Here is a 22,514-nt window from a genome sequence, read left to right as displayed (position 1 = left end):
ACATATACACATATAAATTATATACATATATATATATATATATATATATATATATATATATATATATATATATATATATATATATATATATATATATATATATGCGTACGTGTGTGGATAAACAGAAATGTATGCATGATTGCATGATCATGCGATCAATTTGGAATCAATCTGGTCTTGACTGGGCTTTGAACTTTACGTATTCATGTAGTGGGAACTAAACTTTTTTTTTTTTTAATGAAACGATCTGCACTGACGCCGATCGTTTTCCATCTCGAGAAGAACTTTGTACGTAATAAGAGACAATCTGGGACACTGAGATCTTTCTCAGGTGTGGGAAAGAACCCAATAAGTGATATAATAGTGTTATTTCCCTTAATTCCCTAGCGACGTTATGTTAAAAAAAGAAAAGTAGTTATCAGCCCTCATAATGCTTTCACTTGTGCTGGTGTAGCATTTAAAGGAATTATCTGTTAAAATAAAGGAACTTCTGATGCAGTTCCCTATGGTGATTTCATATCCTTACATGAGAATTATCATCATACATATTTAGTCATATTCTAAATGCATACTCTGTACCTGCAGTCATGAATGCAGATATAATAATCACATTTACCTCAGCATCACTTAGCTGCCGTCATGGGCGTCTGAGACTACGTATACAACAAAATAGGGGAAAGTCCTCATTCCTCTAGACTAAAAAAAAGTGAGATACCGTGATTATCTGTATTTAAAATCGGCAGTTGTTTGTTACACAATGAAATCTCGTTTATATTATTCCCTGCAAAAAAAAAGTTCTTAAAATTCTTCAGTTTATCATGGCAACCAATAGTTTACGTAGTTTTTCCATATGTCTATTCAGTGTCGTCAAGGATTTTCGGTTATTAGTGAAAAACACATTGAAAAATCAGTTAAATATTTTGTTTCTGAAATAAAAAATGAGGGGAAAATTGAAGCTTTAGAGCAAAGTAGTTATCAATAATAATTTTAAACGATTTTCAGAGCGTATTCATACATCCTTCTGATGACCCCACCAGTCCCTGAAACGGTCCTGAAAACAAATCACGATCGAAGAAGAAGAAGAAGAAGAGTTGTTGATCACAAAAAGCACATCTCAAGATCATCGACCCCAAACTCCGACTGATCAAAAAGATAGGAAGGAGTCGACAGGAGTCGGCTCCATACCTGGGCAGGACAGGATAAAGCACCTAACAGAGGGCCAATTACGGAGTCCTTTAAGGCAGAAAATTGTCGTCTTGGAGGGAGGCGTTTTCTAAAAAGATACTACAGCCATCTTCTCGGGCATCGGGGCGTGACGCTTCGCTTGTTTCTGTTGTTCGGGAAGACGCGTAGAAAGAGATGCAAGAAGTTGATGTCTTGTCACGTCAGAATAAGTTTTAAAATATCTGAAATCTTTGGCAGACTTGGCAGAGGCCAGCCTGGCTGACCAAATGAGAGGGCCGATAGGAGGAGGAGGAGGAGGAGGAGGAGGAGGAGGAGGAGGAGGAGGAGGAGGAGGAGGAGGAGGAGGAGGAGGAGGAGGAGGAGGAGGAGGAGGAAGGCTCTCAAAAAATAAACACGGAAGTGACGTGATATTTTTCATTCCATAGATCTGAGTCGTTCTCTACGCAAAATATTTATAACAAACATCCACAAGCATTCTAATATAGTCTTCATAAAGATGTGTTTCTTCTTATTATGTATCACATCAAGCGAAAACAGAATGACATATCTATGAATAAAGAGACTCAAATACGATATTTGTATTACCAAAAATATAAGTATATGTATATAAATTATATATACACATATATATATACATATATATATATATATATCGACTAACATACGAAATTTGTATTTATGGATACAGTATATTTGATATCACGAGTTTTTTTTACGTAGTCTGCCTGATTTTTTTAAAAATATTTATTGATACGTTACACCTAAAAGCAATTAGCTGCAAAGAAGTATTCAAGTCGACAAAAGAAAGTTCATCGAGTGTTATAACGTACATTTTTTATGCAAGCAACAAGCTGCTTTTATTGATAACAGTTTTACTTTCACATATATATATATATATATATATATATATATATATATAATTACGATACTCGTTTATGATTACCCGCTAACAGCGATTGCATCAGTTTTAAACGTCAGTCGAACTTAACTGGGTCAACTTCAAGGAATATAAAATATGATTTCGTCAGATTAAAGTAAATTGGCTGCAAATTGAACGAACGATTAACGCATATGCTGACAATAACGTATTCTTGACATTATTGTTTTCAATAAGCATCGCAACAATCACTTGCGATGTTTCTTTGGATTCCAATAAGGTCCTTATCAGAGAGAATCGACTTCTTGGAAAGCTTTTGCTTCTTAGTAGAAAGAAACCAAATAATAATAATAATAATAATAATAATAATAATAATAATAAATAAATAATAATAATAATAATAATAATAATAATAATAATAATAATAATAATAATAATAATAAACACGTAACTTTATATAATAATAATAATAATAATAATAATAATAAAATAATAATAATTTTAATAATCAATTTCTAATAAAACCATCGTGCAAATTATTACAAAGAAAACGATATCGCAAAATGACTGCCAAAATAATAATAATAATAATAATAATAATAATAATAATAATAATAATAATCCGTAATTTCAAAGACGATATCGTACCTCAGTTTCAGTTTCTGCCCCCATCAAATGAACCACTTTCAAAAATTCAATTTCGTTTGACGATCGTCAAATGGCCGAATAAACGACCAACCTCTTGACGTTACTGATCAAAACACGACTCAGGAGGAAATAAAACGGCAATGATCACACTAAGAGAGAGCCGTTCCATAGATTGGAATAGCTATCAATAGAAAATCGAAAGTTTTCCTCAGTGGGAGCCATTCCATAGATTGACATACATGTCACATCGCAAATCGAAAGGATTCCTCAGTGGGAGCCTCTCCACAGATTGACATAGATGTCACATCGCAAATCGAAAGGATTCCTCAGTGGGAGCCTCTCCATAGATTGGCATATATAGATGTCACACCGCAGATCAAAAGGATTCCTCGGTGGAAGCCTCTCCATTGATTGGCACAGATGTCACACCGCAAATCGAAAGGATTCCGTCTCCATTTCGGGGAGCCGGTGCAAAGGCAAATCCCGTCCACTATTATTACTACTACTTTCAACATCTCGAGACGAGTCATTCGGATTTCAGACTGAAGTTTAATTCTCGCAATTTCCTTGTTTATGTTCGCGGTGCCCATCAAGCTTTTTAAGAAGAGTGAAAGTTCCTCCTCGCCAATGGATCGGGAAATTACTTGACAGCTTTCGGTTTAGGGGAAATAATAATGGGAAGGCTGTTATCATGAGTGAATGGGCCGGTGAAATCGCTTTTATGTAATAGTTAAATCATCTCGGAAGATTGAAAGATTACACTTGTAAACACTAGAGTATGTATGTATATATATATATGTGTATGTATGTATATATAAATAAACATGTGAATGAGTGTTTTAATCATAATATGCACATTTATACGAGACCAGATGCTGATTCACTGAAGCATAATCGCACATACGCAGTGTAACAGACAACAATTTAAATACCTGCATTCGTTCACTATACCCACACTCATACATGTAAATATATAAAACAGTATTAAAGTTTCTGCACACACAATAACATAACCATCATACACACGTGTGTGACTGTTTGTTTAAGAAAAACAAACGTCTAAGAACAGAAGCGAAAGGAATGACATAATCCATTTCACAGACAACTCCTCACCGTACGAGGAACAAGTATTAAAAAAGAAAAAAGGAAATGCTTTCCTTGGGCTGTGAAAAGTCATCTAGCGATGCTATACTTGTCAAGTGTCAGGTCTCCTGAGTGACCCAACAAGAACTGTAACCTTTATATACCTCACTTTTATTGACGAAATGATACACTGGAAAATGTCTCGACACGTATCGTTCCTTTCATGAACCGCTCTCTCTCTCTCTCTCTCTCTCTCTCTCTCACGCACACACACACACAAAGTCTGGATGTTGTTGTGCCAATGTTAGCATCTTTTTAGCTTCTAATTCAACAAGAATGCTTAGAAAATCTCTCTCTCTCTCTCACAAAGCCTGGATGTTGTTGTGCCAATTTTAGCCATCTTTTTAGCTTCTAATCCAACAAGAATTCTGAAACACTTTCCCCCATCCCTCTCTCTCTCTCTCTCTCTCTCGTCCTAAAACTGAAAGTGACTGACGACAATCTCACTTACAGGGAAACAGGGACCAAGCGTATCAATTCGAAAGAAGTTGCTATGCATTAAAGATTCGTAACTCTCTCTCTCTCTCTCTTCCAGGAAAACAGGGCACCAGAATATCAATTCGAAAGAAGTTGCTATGCATTAAGGTGAGAGATTCTGACTTTCAATTTCGTAACTTAGGATCTCTCTCTCTCTCTCTCTCTCTCTCTCTCTGCCAGGAAAACATGGCACCAGAATACCACTTGAAGAGAAGTTGCTATGCATTAAAGTTGAGCGATTGACTTTCAATTTCGCAACTCGCCAGAAATGGCCTCTGTTGTAGTTCGCTGTGAATGGACGACTTCGATTCCAGGAAGGGTCTCTGTGAAGAAGAGTACAGCGGAGGATGGATATGTGCCCTGGGGACGGTCATGTCATGTCATAGATTTGTGGCGCAATACGAATGAATGTAACTTTTCCATTCTATTTCTGCCGCTTTCGAAGAGTTTTGTATGAATTGTATTTCAACTTTTTATTCACTTATGTATTAATTCTTACATTATCGTTTTATTTCAGATGCTTTCGAAGAGTTTGTGTGAATTTTACTTCAACTTCTTATTTACTTATGTATTTATTCTTATATTATCGGTCACAAGAAAGAAATACACAAATGAAAACACGATATTATGGAAATTATTATGCGCGTGCGCATGTATGCATAAATTTTGCATATTTATGTTGTCTGTATAATGACGTGTCATTTCATAATCTTTTACGTTTGTTTGTTACTGAGAGAGAGAGAGAGAGAGAGAGAGAGAGAGAGAGAGAGAGAGATTGACCCTAATGTTCATCAATAAGCAACACACAACGAAAAACAAATATTATGCAAACTGCCATGTATACACACAATTATGCATAAATTGTGCATACTTATATTGTCAGAATAATGAAGGTCATTTATAATCTTTTACTTTTGAACGTTACAGAGAGAGAGAGAGAGAGAGAGAGAGAGAGAGAGAGGTGAAATAATATAAACATAGCTGTTTTATTTAGGTCTCATTTAAATGATAAATGTTAGAGAGAGAGAGAGAGAGAGAGAGAGAGAGAGAGAGAGAGAGAGAGAGAGAGAGGAGGCGGGCTAAATATGGTCGAAGTCTAAAGGATAGATCACTTTCACTCAGAAGCAACCATGACTGACACTGTCAGCACAGAAGAAATTTCATTTCGCCGGGATGTAAGATGTCAGGAGTTGACGGGGGAATTATAAAATGTACAAAAGAGGAAAACAATTTTTTTTGCCAATGGAATTACAGTGTATCTTTGTTATATACATACATATAAACATTCTTTAAAGCACATTTTGTATATATATATATATATATATATATATATATATATATATATATATATATATATATATATATATATATATATATATATATATATATATATATATATATATATAATTTCTAGTTATTCTTTACCTGAAAAATTACTTTGAAAATATGAATAAGACAGTGAAGAAATTATCTAAAAAATTATTTTTAAACAATTATTTCAAAAATACATAAAAGAATTCACACCTCTGTTCCCTTGTGCAAAGAAGAAGTGTAATTGAAACCCACACATTTTAAAGAGACATTTCCAGCTTTAAATAAACCTTTTAAGATAAAAATCATAAATCTACATACTTATGTTAATTTGTATTTTATTTTGGGATAATATTTATTTGGAAAAATTATCCATTAATTAAGGTTTCAAAGGCAACGTCCCCAGTAATAAGTTACTCAGATCTTCCACTAATTTCTATTCTCTCTCTCTCTCTCTCTCTCTCTCTCTCTCTCTCTCTCTCTCTCTCTCTTGTGCAACATCCCCAGAGCACCTTGAGAAATCCAACCCCTTTCTCCTTCTATTTTTACTAACTTCTTTTTTACTTCTTTTCTCAGAAGTGGCATCAAGTGTGTTGCTTGGTGATATATACTAGGGAGATTTTGACTGATAACTAACGAACAGTATAATATAATGCAATATATATTATATTGTATCATACACTGTAAAATAATATAAAATGGTTGACGTCACTGCTTCATCGCATTTACGTTATAATATAATATATTATATAATAAAATATATATAAAATAATATATAATATAACCTATATAATACAATATACTATAATACAAAATACAATGGCTGACATCACTACTCCATCCCACTTCGATGAATGAACCGATGACGTCATTCGGCTAACAGCGTCTGGGCGACCGTCTGGGGCGCACGAACTATTATAGGGTCTTGTGCCAAAAATGCTCTCAGCCCATAAAGACCTCTGCCCAGGTCAGGAGAGAAGGGAGTTGTGGGGGGGGGAGGAACTGGGGTTTCCGCGGTTCACTGACATCAGTTTCAGAATGGCTGACCACAGGCCACCTCTCAGAGTTGCCGAGATCTATTGTGGGGAGAATTATTAGATCTATTGTGGGGAGAATTATTAGATCTAATGTGGGGAGAATTATTAGATCTATTGTGGGGAGAATTATTAGATCTGTTGTGGGGAGAATTATTAGATCTATTGTGGGGAGAATTATTAGATCTGTTGTGGGGAGAATTATTAGATCTACTGTGGGGAGAATTATTAGATATATTGTGGGGAGAATTATTAGATCTATTGTGGGAAGAATTATTAAATCTAATGTGGGGAGAATTATTAGATCTATTGTGGGGAGAATTATTAGATCTATTGTGGGGAGAATTATTAGATCTGTTGTGGGGAGAATTATTAGATCTACTGTAGGGAGAATTATTAGATCTATTGCGGGGAGAATTATTAGAACTATTGTGGAGAGAATTATTAGATCTGTTGTGGGGAGAATTTTTAGATCTATTTGGGGAGAACTATTAGATCTATTGCAGGGAGAATTATTCTATTCAGACTCAGTATTTTGGTAAACATTCAATTATACAGAAGGATATAATTCACTCATATGCATTGTGCTGATATGGACTTCTTGAATGTATTCTATAAAGGGTAACACATTAACTCCTATTCATTTTAATTACTGGAATACTATAGGAAACTTCAAAACCCTACTGGGCATACAATGATCTAACTTCCTAGTATTTTTGGTTATGCTTTCCCCTGAAAGCCTTGAAATATGAAGAGGGAAATGAATGAGGAACTCCTCAGTTCCCGCCGAGCACTGAACCAGAGTTAGCAAGAACTGAAGTCCCATTTTCTTATCAATCTCCTGCCTGGCCGTGGAATCTGCAGTGTTTGAAATATTTCACGACAGAATATGGCAGTTTATAAGAATATCTACCGTTTGTATATTAATGCTCTAAAGCAGAAATATAAAGAAATGTTATTATACCTTTGCTTACACCTGCGTTAAGCAGAAATGGTTATTTCATATTTTCTTTTTTACATCTGCGTTATATGGTTACATATGGGTAAATATAAAAATGCGACATTTTAATTTTCTTTACGATAAGCCTATATGGTTGCAGGCATGTCTCACTGCCATAACCTTTAACAAAGTGTTCATTTGGCTTAAATCACTCACGATTTTTAGACGTGACAAGGCAGAAACATAAATCGATGGATGGATGGATAGTATTGAAGGACAAGGTGGGGCCACCGAAGCCAAGAAGGACATCCAGTACCACAGTAGAAAATCAAATATTTTAAAATAAACGAGAAATGTAAAGTTTGTAAAACAATAACATAAAATGCCATAAAGAGATCCTTGAAATTTTAAGTAAAAATTAAGTAGAACAAGGAGTAAGTTCGATATCAACTCCCAATTTTTTAAAAAAAATTATATCTCACTTATAAAATATGATGAGGGCATCGACATGACCCACACTTTCCCAAAAAATATCTGTAGGAGCTTCTGTAGATAGTGGAAATATTAATTTTGAATGTTCCACCGTCAGTAACTGGTATCAATAGGCACAATATAAATGCACAACTTTCATCAAAATGGCTGATTAATTGTGTATGTCCACCGCAATCTTATCAAAATCCTTACTCGAATAGAATGAAAATAAGAAAAGCCTGAGTAATGCATCTGTCGGTTTATACATATTAAATAATCCTTCCTTCCCCTTGTACTTTGTACCTTTCGCCACTAACAGCGCTATCCCGAGCCCACTGTCTCAGAATCTTGCCATAACCTGACGGCGCTGCCGATAAGCAGGTGGTTGCGAAATAGCGATTTGCAGGAAACCAAAACAATGTGGTAGGTCAATCTAAGTGGCACAACAACATCCCAGCCGAGAGAGAGAGAGAGAGAGAGAGAGAGAGACGGACTGAAGTCCAACAGAGGTGGGATAGAAAGGAAGAAGAGTCCCAGGAAGGAGGGAAGAGTCAGAGAGAGAGAGAGAGAGAGAGAGAGAGAGAGAGAAGACTAAGGATTTAAAGTCAAACAAAGAGCGGATAGAAAGAGAGAAAGTACAGAGAGAGAGAGAGAGAGACTAAAGTTAAAGTCAACAAAGGCGGATAGAAAGAAAAAGAGAGAGAGAGAGATTAAAATTAAAGTCAAACAAAGGCGGATGGAAGAGTACAAGAGAGAGAGAGAGAGAGAGAGAGAGAGAGAGAGAGAGACTATGGATTGAAGTCCAACAAAGGTGGAGCAAAAGGAAGAAGAGTCAGAGAGAGAGAGAGTCAGACAAGAGAGAGAGAGAGAGGAGAGAGAGAGGACGGAAAGCAAGCTGCCCCAAACATCGGAAAATGTCATGGACATTAGAAAGGCTATGATAAAAATTAATGGTGTATTTCGTATTCGACCTTATCTGGCCTTATCCCGTTAGGTCACGTGAGTGTTTTTCCCCCCCACCTGTTGCATGACTACGAAAAATAAAAAATAAAATTTTTTTAGATGCATGACTAAATTTTTAAGCATCTGTGACTTGCATGATTTTTGAGTCAAGGATTCACCCACCTAACTTTTGCCTGGTGAATTTTCTCTTAAAAATATTCAAGAAGAAGCTAAAGTCATATCTGTTTAAAAATGATAAATAAGAAAGCGAAGAACAAGGTACTTAAGAAACCGTAAAATTTAACTAGCTAATAAATAGTGGTTTAACAGATGGATGGACAGGGAGCTGATAGGACAGAAAATATACAGATAAAAGAGTTATTTCTTTAAATATATTTATTAGCACTTTAATTAATTAAAGTTTTAATATATTCTGAATTTAATGAAGTTAGATACTTTATACTACCAGTGAAAGTACCTTCTGTCATGGGCCCTCTTTACTCTAAGCTATGTGTAATTCTTTTTACCCAGTGAAAGGATTGTTATGCTCTAGACACTGAAATATTATAGTTAATTTATTTGGTATATAATAATAATAATAATAATAATAATAATAATAATAATAATAATAATAATAATAATAATAATAATAACTTTTATTATTATTGTGTATTATTGTGTGTGTGTAATATTATTGTATTATAATATTATTATTATGGAGAACGAGCCCACCACAGGGCCACTGACTTGGAATTCAAGCTTCCAAAGAATGTGGTGTTCATTTGAAAGAAGCAACAGAAGGCGATAGGAAATACAGAAAGAGGAGATCAGACATTAGAAAAGAGAAAAAAATTAACAAACAAATAAATAAATAAATAAATAAATAAATAACGTGACTACTACATATCAAATTCCTGTTAGGTTTTAACATATCAAATTCCTGTTAGGTTTCTTCAGATTGTTAGCGACGGTTGGTTTATAACCTCAGGTCATACCGGCCTTATGCCAGAACGGAACCTCGCCCTAAATGTGGCATAGGGTGAAAAGGAATACGAGGCTTGTTGTGGACCACCGGACCTCGACAACCGAACAGAGAAGCGTTTCTTCCTCAGCGGAGTGCTTTCATCTTTCATTCAAGAAGAGGCGCGGCTTCTTATCCTCATCTCGACGAGTTAGGTGAACTTTCTCTTTCTCCCGGACGAACAAGGGACGGCTCTTTTCCCTTTGACCCCATGACATAAGGGCCTTCATTCCCTCAGTTCCTTCGTTCTGGTTCTATAATCGAAAGCCTTTTGGTTCGGTTTCTCAAGGCACAACGCTTTGAGAAAATTCGTGAATATGTTATGTTTTTCATACGCAAGGTTTGGTTTACACACACACACACACACACACATATATATATATATATATATATATATATATATATATATATATATATATATATATATATATATATATATATATATACTGTATATCATACCATACGCTAAGGTCTAAACGATGTCAGGCAGGGCAGCCGATCGAGACTACAGTCTACCCAAAGCAAATCAAAAGTCCTTCAAAGAAGGCATATTACTTACCCCATACAAAAATGGGAAAAAGCACGTTAAAAGAAGAAGAAGATTAAACTCCACAAGGTATTAACCTTGTAGTTTTCAACAACTCTTTTGGAATTGGTTTGCAAGCAGTCCTACGTTCTTTAGCCATCCTATCTGCAACCCGACTCAGTCTACTAACTACCAAGTACTCAATACATTTCCCAAGTAAACAGAGGCAAAAAAAATCTTACTGCAGTAAGGAAAGTGGTTAAAATGCCTTACCTTTGGTAAGACACTTATCTTTGGATTTGAAATCACATCCTTAAGAAGTGGAAGTTCTATGACAATAAAGGATAAACAAAGTTTACGGAGTTGGACAGCTATGTGGGCAGTTACCAAGAGATAGAAAGCAATGCAGCTGGGGTCTAAGAACTGACACTGACAAAAGAACACATGACTTTCTTTTGGCAAATCACATAACTGTTCCTGTACCTCATCTTAAGAGTGACCTGTCACGACAATTCATGAAACATGCAGGCATACAACAATGCAGAGTATAAGTATATTTGAAAACGTGCTATTAAACCATAATAACAGAGTACTCTCAATAGCAGTGTCATAAGTCGGAAATTCCCAGCCAAAATTTCAGGCACTTACGACATGCCTATACCATTCTCAATTATGTGCTTTTATTCAAGACGATCAAATGACAGCTCCAGAATACTTCTGAACCTGTCATTAACTCTTTTGGGTTCACTTTCTCAGAGGATTTCACCGTCTCCGTCTCACTTAATGTCGAGTTAGTTCATAATGACGAAGAACATTGCAGCTGTCATGGTATCTTTATTCGCAAAATGTTTACTTGATGAGTTATATTGCTTTGTATTGGGAAGCACTTGGGACTGTTCAGTGCACACCACCAGCGCCTGATCTAGGCTAATACAAAAAACAAAAAAGAAAATCTTGATATAACATTCCAATTGGAATCAGGAATCACCCCAGATTCCAACCATCTCTTCTTTGATAAATACTCTACTTCTGCACAAAACTTTTACTGAAACCCGTCCATAACTTTTTGACAAAAATGACAAACAAATAAACAAAAACAGTCGCGGGTGAATACATAGCCTCCGCCCACCATCGACACTCCATCTTAATACTGTTGATCATTCCAAGTGTACAATTTGTTCCAAGGAACTTTCACAGGGTATAATTTATGCGTAGCTGTTTCTTGCAGTCTTTGCTGTTGTTTTAGATCAGGTGGCTATATGCCAGCACGGGCCATTGCTCAAAATAGCGGCTCTTAGGTGGAGACTCTGTCAATGTAAATAAGAGGACTGGTGTGGACTTTTGACTTGTCGTTGCACGCAGAAATTAAATTACTGATTTCATAATACTGCTTCCAAGGGGAATTGTTTATGATACTCTCCAATGATGGTTGGTTAGTATTGGGTAAGTTGGCCGTATGCCAGCATAGGCTCTTGCCCAGAGGCATCTCGTAAAGTGGTTAAAGAACACAAGAAGGATTATGTGAACGTCTGGACTCTGCCAGACTAATTTTTTTCTTTCAATGCTAAGAAAAAATATTTCTTTGTGTGTAAATGGCCATTTGCATATATATTTACATATGCAAATATAACTCCGATAACAGGACAATAATACTGTTGTATGGTAATTCATACACACACACACAAATACATACAAGTATCAACATTCGACACTGAATGACAACGAACCACTTAACAGGACAACGACCGCCTAGGAAAACATCTGAATATATTTCCATAAAGCTAGCGACTACACTCTAGACATGACAATGCAATCACAGAGAGAGAGAGAGAGAGAGAGAGAGAGAGAGAGAGAGAGAGAGAGAGAGAGAATGATGTTGCCTAGTATAGGCTACTGTGTGTAGGTTGAATGAGCAGACATGACCATCAAACTTGGGATGGGATTAGAAAATCCTCTAGTGACACGAAACGCCAACAGAAGTGTTTGTTCGCTGACATCCATATCAGGTGTGAAAAGTAAAAGTACAATAAAGCTAGCAAACAGAATTTATCACGCGTGTCAAGTAGCGTACAGTCGCAGCAACGAAAAGTACAATTAAGCTAGCAAACAGAATTCATCAAGCATGCCAAGTAGCATGCAGTCGAAGCAACGAAAAGTACAATTAAACTGGCAGACAGAATTTATCAAACAAGTCAAGTAGCATACAGTGGCAGAAACGAAAAGCACAATTAAACTGGCAAACAGAATTTATCAAGCATGTTAAGCAGCATACAGTTGAGGCAACGAAATCTCCGCAGATTCGTGGTCTGGCGGCGAAAGTTAAAACTAAGCCATAAAAAAAAGCTATTAATATACAAGTGCGAGAAATGGACCTTACCTCAAAACAGAGAGTTAGGGTGAATGGAATTTGAAAGGAATCTGAGCATCCCAAAGTCAGTCCTGAGCTTTCATTTAATAAATAAATGACACCTATTTGCAGCACGATCCTATAATACAGATGGTTTCCGATCGGTGAAATTAAGCAATGTTGAGTCTGATCGGTTCTTGGATGGGTGATCACCAATGCATGCCAGAAAGTAACAGCGTTCTACAATACTGGTCTCCTTTATATTTGGGTCTGCTCAAGTCTTTGATGGGTAACCATCTAAATACTGACCATCTATGCATAGAACTTGCAATTGACTGTAGGTACCTATTAACGGCACAAACTCAAACGATTGGTTACAGTAAATCAATTTCGATTATTTTTACAAAACAGTTACATAAGCACAAAGTCTACTGCAGGTTCCGAGCCTACGCAATACTGAAAACAAGCCTAAAAAAATGAATAAAAAGAAATGGCAAAGTTTGTAGAGGAACCTGATCGCATCAACACTGTGTGGAGTTGGAAATGTTCCGAAGAATAACAGAGAATAATTGGCATACCACTGGTAACTACAAAAGGACATGAAGGTTTAAAAAAATATAAAAAATAAAAACTAAAACTAGCCTACACAAAGAAAGTTTAGCTGCACAAGGAAAACTTTGCCCTCTGAAGAGTTCGGGAAATACTGCCTGTTACCACTAGCGGATCCAGGGAAGGAGGGGGCGCTGGGCACATGGCCAACTCCCCATGAAAAATAATGACAAAATATTGAAGATTTATATAATAATAACATAAATGAGAAGTATAAAAATGGGAAAAATTAAAATGCCTACATTATATATAAATAAATAAATAAATAAATAAATAAATATATATATATGTATATATATATATATATATATATATATATATATATATATATGTGTGTGTGTGTGTGTGTGTGTGTGTGTGTGTTTGTGTAATATGAAATGGTGGCCCCAACATCAAAATTTTCCTGGATCCGCTAGTGCCTGTTACTGTACTGCATGAATTTCTCAAGGCTCCCGAACAAGGGAGAACTGCACATGTCACCAGTAAATCATATGATTTTCCACTAATACTGTTAATCCCAAGAAAGACTTAGTTTCCAAGCCCAGCAAAACATAAACATATAATTAAGTATAGGATCAGAGGTTTCGGTGATATCGGTTCCCAAGAAGAATATCCACTCTTGGGAACAGAATGGAATTTGATTTGATTAGTTTACGGAAACTGGAGTTGCAAAAGCTATGGTCAATACGAAACTTCAAAACAGCAGAGCTGTCAATGTCTAGACTTTACCGAAAGCGGCAGTAGAACATTGTTGCTAGTTTGTCAATGAACTTCAGGAATGAAAGCGAGAATATTTGCCTGATCGAGTCTTTTTAATCTTTCGGGATCTGAAGTCTGTGTAAAATCCATGAGTAGAAAAGATTCGTGTAAGTTAGGCAGAGGCTAATTATGATGTTTGTCCTGTCAGAGCTGGAGAAAAATCATCTTTTCACAGGCAAATCAATGGTAGCGTCTTCAGGTTATGACATCTGAAGAGAAATTATGTAGAAAAAAAATGTTTATATCAGGATCCAGTGCTTTACGTTATAAATTTATTAATTATTGCAATAGTTAATTTGGGTTACAAAGAAAATGCAGCATTACAGGATACATAGCAATAAAATACCACACAGAAAATGGGAAGGAGGAAGCTTTTTTTTTACTGAAGCTGAGGTGAATGAGCAGCTCATTGGCAACATTTCCCATCTACAGTACATTCCTCGGCGTATATCGGCAAAAAAGACAAACTCGCCCTGATTCGTTCACTACCGTCGTTTCATAATGACGAATATGTATAAGATTTTCTTCAGTCACCAGATATTTCCTACTCTTACTTTCAATACCACATATCGGCTGTAAGTAGCCAACACGCCTGCGCACACTGACCAAACAGTTAATGAACTAGCAGGCATCCTTGACTACCAGGAATGCTGCTGTTATATAATCATAGTATAAACATGGCTGGTCCTAGCGGCAATGGCTTATCATAAAGAAGAAGAAGAGTACCAGAACCAAACAAAGTATGAGCAGAGTTTACAAGTGTCACCATAACATACACTGTTGATTGTGTAATAAAAATTCACAGTTATATAAATGAACTGTATGAATTATATAAATAAATTGTATAAACTATATATAAATTGTATAAATCATTATTTTAAAAATTAACTGTATAAATTATATAAATAAATTGTATACATTATATAATATAAATATATTGTAATTGTATAATTGTATAAATTATATAAATTGTATAAATTATATAAATAAATTGTATAAATTACATAAATAAATTATAGTGTATAAATTATATAAAAAACGTATAAACTTTATAAATAAAGCGTATAAAATGTGTAAATTATACAAAGAAATATGTAAATTGATAAAATGTATAAATTATATATATAAACTGTATAAATCATATAAATAAATTGTATAAATTATATAAATAAACTGTGTTAATCTGTTGATTTTCAGACGCACTCGTCCAGGGGGAGGGCAAGACGGATGACGTAACCACCTCCCAGTCCAACGGACGAAAGCGAAGGTGCTCGCTTCCTTTTGCAAGCGCTGCACAGACAGAAAGCGAGAGATGGTGTGTCTTTTTCCCCGTCGGCTCAGCCGACGTCCGGCTCTTGTGCATTAATAGAAAGTGGTAAGGTGGGGTCACGATGTATTGAGAATCTAGGAGGAGGAAAAATATGCGCTTCTTCGCTCTCTGATTTGGCACTAGAGCGAGATGGACAGGATTTGCTCACTGTTGAAATTTGATCGACCTAGCAACGGTATTGCGGTGCTTTATTTTTTTTATTTGTTTCCGATGTACCTTTCTTTCTATATATCTTTAAATCTTCAGCTGAAAACCCTTGTATATTATTATTCAGAAATGAACACTATTCATATTGAACAAGCCCAAAAGAGCCACTGACTTGAAATTCAAGCTCCCAAAGAATATGGTGTTCATATATGGACAGAGTCAACAGACAATAAACCCAAGAGGGTTCCAAGAGGGAAATCAGCCTGGAGAGAAAGACAAATTATAGGAAAAGATGATAAATAAATAAATAAATAAATATGAGGGAATAGAAAATAAGACCGATACACCTGAAATTCAGGAGACATCTGCAGCAAGAAGGAAGGAGTTTCCTCCCAGCATAAATATCGGGAGATCAGAAGAGTTCACAACTGCACTCAGTAAATTGTTCCAAGTTATTCGTTTATTTTTCTAAATCTTCACTGCAGGTTAAGGGGCATTTAGTGTCGTTCCGCATGAAAAACAGCTCATTTTAAAAACTGATACGAATCACCCCCATTAGCATAACATCTATTTTTGTTTACGACAGAGTGGCACAAAATAAAAACTGAAATATTCAAAGACATTTACGCCTACCCTGTAACTACTCGATAACGCCTATTTTTGTTCAACGACAGGGTGGTGCAGAAAAACTGAGAACACCAAAGGCATCTACGCCTACCATGTGACTCTACTCATACGTGAGATCTCTACAACAAAAGCTTTATGACTGTTTAACTTAACAGTATTTACTTTAAGCCTAAAGAAAGAGAGAGATAAAGAGAGAGTCATGCTATAACGTTCGACCAGTCATCTTGGAAGTGTGCCTACGAGAACATACACACACATACACATGTACACCATATACACATACGTACACAGGGGGTAGAGAGTAAGAGACTACCAAAACAAAGTGCTCAGGAACACACTCGAGGGTAGACACCAGCTAAAGATGGCGAAAGTGAGCTTACAAAAGAAGAAGAAGAAGAAGAAGAAGAAGAAGAAGAAGAAGAAGAAGAAGAAGAAGAAGAACCAGGATAGCTTACAGAAGAAGTATGCTGTTGCTGGGACTTTAACACATTAGGGGGAGTAGAAGGGAGTTGGGGTAGGAGGGGAGGGGGAGGAGGGAGGGAGGGGGAATGGGGAACAGAGGCAGTTAAAAGGATGAGGTTAAGCCAGGCCCCAAGACGCAACCTTGAGGACTAACAGGTTCCTGAGAGAGGAAAGGTAGGAGGTTGGAAGGGGGGAGGGAGGGGGTTGTTGGTTCTAGGACTCACGACAATTGGGTAAGTCTTCTTATCCTCCTCCTTCCAGTCTTCTTGCTCCTCTCTGTGTAGTAAGAATACATCTACATACATACATAAATACATACACACACACACACATATATATATATTTGTGTGTGTGTAACATTACCCAAGACAATCCCTAACTATCTCCAAGTAAAGCTCATCATATCAAGTAAAGCTCATCATATCGATACTTCTAGCTAGTTCAAATCACACTGATTACGTAACCTGCACCAAAATTACATGCCAAATGCGCACTTCCAAACATTCTCAAATCAGTCACCTTTATAGCATAATGCTCTTGCTCTAAGAAAAATAATTGCTATGAATGAAATAAAAAGAGTTATAAACCTGAGTGATCCTGTGTTCATTTCTATTTTGTAGATAAAATGACACTGTAAATAATGGTTTTGTGCTCGTGAATCTTGCAACAATCTCTGCCGGTCTGATGCTAGAGGGTACGTAAGTAAGTGCGTAAGTAAGAAGGCAAGTATAAAGAAGACGGTAAGTATGTAAGTAAGAAGGTAAGTAAGCAAATAAGTAAGAAGGCAAGTATAAAGAAGACGGTAAGTTTGTAAGTAAGAAGGTAAGTAAGCAAATAAGTAAGAAGGCAAGTAAGTAAGTAGGTAAGTATGTAAGTAAGAAGGTAAGAAAGTAAAAAGATAACTAAGTAAGAAGGTAAGTATGTAAGAAGGCAAGTAAGTAAGAAGGCAAGTAAGTAGGTAAGTATGTAAGAAGGTAAGAAAGTAAAAAGACACGTAAGAAGGCAAGTAAGAAGGTAAGAAGATAAGTAAGTAAGAAGGTAAGAAGGTAAGTATGTAAGTAATTAAGTAATTAAGAAAGTAAGTAAGTAAGTAAGATTGTCTTTCCTTTGGTTCGTAACCTTTGGCCAACATCCCGATTAAAATCTCTGGTAAGAGGAGATGCGCATTAATTTTTATTTTCTTTTTCGTCTGCGCATCAAGGCTAACCGCTGGCCGCTGTTAATTTATTCAGACGTTTGCGCTTACAACCCACTACCTCTCTCTCTCTCTCTCTCTCTCTCTCTCTCTCTCTCTCTCTCTCTCTATATTTATATATATATATATATTTATATATTTATATATATATATATATATATATATATATATATATATATATATATATATATATATATATATATATATATATAAAGTTCGGTTCTTGCCCAAAGACGGGCGTATGGGTCGACTCCATTAATAAAACACCAATGAGCCTCTGTTGACCTGAACAGTGAACCAGGCGCCTGGTAGCTAGACGAATAAAGCTGTCACAACCAGCAACAAAAAGAACACGGGGCTAGCAACCTCATCTCAAGAATTGTGAAAGATCGTGAGGTTAGGTTATTCTGGCAACCTCTCCCCCACCCTTCCCCACTAAGAGAGAAAAGGCTTATATTTCTACCTCACGCACGTAAGGCCTTCCAATGATGTGTATATTTATGCATGACTAACCTTCCCCACGAATACCTAGACATACGCAACACGAAAATCAACGAAAAAAATCTGACGAGAGTCTTCGAATTCCCTCTGAAAAAAGAAGAAGAAGAAGCTTCTTCATTGTTTGGGAGAAAATATCTTGGGGGCATCGTTCATCTTCTTCTTGGGGGTAATAGCTGTCCTTTCTGGTCTCTCTTCGGGTCCCGTGTCTTTTCCTGGCCTTGGCCACAAGCACCTTGTCTCACGTCCTACCAGCGTCTCTTTGGGAGGTTGTGTCAGGATCCGAAGGGCAAAGAGGTAAGAGAGAGAGAGAGAGAGAGAGAGAGAGAGAGAGAGAGAGAGAGAGAGAGAGAGAGAGAGGAGAGGTGGAGGACAGGCAGAGAAAGACAACTATATGTAAAAGACCTCATCTCCAGGACGCTTATTTATACGGGGCTCGACCTCACGACAGCTCACACCCAGAGAGAGAGAGAGAGAGAGAGAGAGAGAGAGAGAGAGAGAGAGAGAGAGAGATAAACTTATGTAAAAGACCTCATCTCCAGGGCCCTTGTTTATAAGAGACTCGATCTCAGGACAACTGACATCTACTGGTGCTAAAATATTTAAAAATTACAATGACCTTACCTAAAATATGAGAAGGCTTTTGCATTATCTTCCTATTACATTAAGACTGCCAATTAATTCTATTTAAGTTATATTACCTCACACTGCTCTAAAAAGTAGAGAAAATTAAACTAAATAAAATTCCTTATGTCTTGACACCAACAACACTGCATTTTTTTTTAATGCCAAGCTTCTTATCCCATTGCAACAAACTTCAACATACGAGCTGAATTATTCTCTCTTAGTTCTCCCCACATATTCAGACCATTTTCAACAATTCTGATATCCACCTGTTTCTGCATCCTTCCCCTGATCTATCCAAACCACTTGCTTTATAAATGTTTCTTATGAGCTGAGTTTCAACAGTATTTAATTCACTGTTCTTGAATATTTCAGCTGGTTTGTTTATCAATAACTCTACAGCAAGTTCATCATACATTTCACATTTCATCACCTACTTTTTCTTACTTTCAAACGCGCAGTCGCCCATTCATAGATATATGAATAGATACAGAATCTCCTTGTCATGTCCACAAGATTGATAACTGCATTTTCAATGGCCGTAATGACCTCATAACTTCTAAAGAAATTACGTAATTATTACCATGTTTGTGGGCATAACCTCTCGTCCATTTCACACTGTACGACTTAACTTCTCCTCCCACGGTGTTGCAATCCCCCTTCCATGATTCACTCTCACTTTCCAATGCTCCTCCGCAGCCCAATTTTGTTCCTCGGTAGACCTCGGTGACCGGAGACGCCTTTCGTCCCAACCCTCTGCCGAAGGGGCAAAGTGACCTTTGTTGCCCAGATCCACTGTCACTTTGTTCCGAGGGAAATTCTGGGTTCTCTGGTTTCATTTCGTGGGCAGAAGCTGAATGAATGTTTTCCCTTTTAAGAGGAAAAAGAAGGCGTTTTTCTTAACTAGTCTCATCTTCATCTCAGTTGAAAATTTACAGGCCTACATCGTAAAAGCGAATGACAATGTTCGATATACCTATACCAAATTGATGTACGTAACTTTGTATATACGTATGCATGTCTGAAAAAGTGTCATCTAACAGTGTACTCTGAAGATAAAAGGGCCCATGAAAAACGTTATATAACGTTGCAACCATATATTTCGAATACAACACTTCTGCATTCCTGGTCGCTGTTTCCTGTTTACTTGTGGTCGAACGTTCAAGTGAACGCCGATTATGTAATCTATCAGCATCCAAGCTAGCCTTCTAACTCCAAAAATAGACGCAGAGGACACGCCCTCTCTATCGGAAGAAAAGCGAAACAAAGAAATGATGGTAAACGAGAGAAGCAATGGAGAAACTGGCGGGGTATCCTCACCCAAGATGCTGGTTTAATCAATACCTCATCTCGCGAGGGAACGAAGCATCAGAAAACAGATAAAGGGCACAGCAGGTGGCCAAAAAAGGGCTGAGTCACACGCTGGAGCATCCCACATCAATAGCCTGGGATCCACTCCTCCTCCTCTGCGTCATGGGTAACTGATAACGTTGTATAGGATGCTACAGGCCATTCCAGCTGTGCCGCTCTCACTCCGTGAGTGATGAGGGATCAGGGATGGGTTGGTTGCCTGGGGTTCCACAGGGCGGGTAGTAGTAGCCTACCATGGAGGTTAGACCAACTGACCTTGAGACGGGGAGAGTAAAACATCGATGGAGACGAGTTAGGAATCCCTTCATCTTTGCTAGAGAGATAAAGGCGGTCAGGATTGCGTCTAGCGACGTGAATACTGTAAAAGGCCTTAGGGATATGAGAAGACGACGAGTACCTCTATTATTCCCTTATGTCTGGCAGTATCCTTCAATCCTTACGCCACCCCCCAACCACAACCCCTAACCCCACTACACACAAACCTCTCTTCCTTTTTTTTTTTTTCTAAAACCCCTTGTCCCCAAACCTTAAACCCTAACCTCCTGGGTACTAAAGATCACGCTGTAAAATTTCTTGAAAATGTTTCCCCATTCAAACGCTGGAACACACAACACTTTTACGACTTTTTCCTTGAGAAGCCTCAGCTCAGATCCATTATGCACGCACCGTATAATTTCTGCTGTCACAAAATCTCACGTAACTTAAAACCTACTAAACAGAAGGGCGACCTTTTCCGTTTAATTAATTTGTTTATGGTTTTCTGCATGAATTATAAAGACTTTTTTCATACAGTGTAACTGTCGCTTCCATAAGACATATAAATATACTGTTTGAGATAGTAACTGTCGCCTACAAGGACCAGGTATCTGCCTCAACATTTACTCTATCCATTTTCTTTTAATAATAATAATAACTGAAGTGTCGGTTTCTAGTGGGATAGGTTTATTGAAAAAATATAAAATTTTGGAAGTTGTAATTTTAAACTTTTTAGGTTTTATTTTTAAACTAAGGCAAGTTTTTGCTTGAAAATAAACTCGAAGATTAAACCTACAGCCGTTAAGAAAATTTTCAGCTGGGATACGTATTTTTCATTTTCGTAGCAACAATTGCTTAAAATGCTCACTTAGGCTACATTTATTGAGCACTTGTTTTTATCTAGGGTATCAGAAATTATTTATTTATTTATCTAAGCCCCTGGTATCTGAAATTACTGTAGTCATTTATTTATCTAAAGTATCAGAAATTAGTCACTTACTACTCTAAGGTATCTGAAATTATTTGTTTATTTATCTAAGAAAGACGAAATTATTTATTTATTTATCTAAGGTATAAGAAATTGTTCATTTATTTATCTAAGCCTAAGGTATTCTGAAGTATCAGAGATTAGTGACTTATTTATCTGAAGTATCTGAAACTATTCATTTATTTATCTAAGAAAGCAGAAATTATGTATTTATTCATCTACAGTAAAAGAAATTATTCATTTATTTATCTAAGGTATCAGAAATTATTTGTACATTTATCTAAAGCATCAGAAATTATTTGTATATTTATCCAAGGCATCAGAAATTATTTGTATATTTATCTAAGGTATCAGAAATCATTTGTATAATTTATCCAGAAATTATTTGTATAATTTATCTATGGGATCAGAAATTATTTGTATATTTATCTAAGGAAACAGAAATTACTTATTCATTTATCTGCGAAAGAAGAGATTATTTATTTAGTTATCTAAGAAAGCAGAAATTATTCATTTATCTCTGTAAGGTATCTGAAATTATTCACTTTCATCTCCATCGTTAAATATTTTCAACTACAAATCACAAAATCTTTCCCGGCAACCACAACGGTGAGAGAGAGAGAGAGAGAGAGAGAGAGAGAGAGAGAGAGAGAGAGAGAGAGAGAGAGAGAGAGAGAGAAAGGGAAAAACAGAAACATAAAAGTCCTCGACATCAATTAGGAATCTT

At 36.4% G+C, this 22,514-nt stretch overlaps 1 protein-coding gene across 1 annotated transcript in view; it reads right to left on the bottom strand.

Moving 5' to 3' along the window:
* LOC136840045 (uncharacterized) overlaps positions 1 to 22,514 on the bottom strand; it is a 49,958-nt gene that overhangs the window by 12,540 nt on the left and 14,904 nt on the right. The window lies entirely within an intron of this gene.

The sequence above is a fragment of the Macrobrachium rosenbergii genome, chromosome 7 (assembly GCF_040412425.1).
Source record: "Macrobrachium rosenbergii isolate ZJJX-2024 chromosome 7, ASM4041242v1, whole genome shotgun sequence".
In the NCBI taxonomy this organism is placed as follows: Eukaryota; Metazoa; Arthropoda; class Malacostraca; order Decapoda; family Palaemonidae; genus Macrobrachium; species Macrobrachium rosenbergii.
The sequence above is the reverse complement of the archived record's forward strand: the minus strand, read 5'-3'. Positions and strand labels throughout refer to the sequence as shown.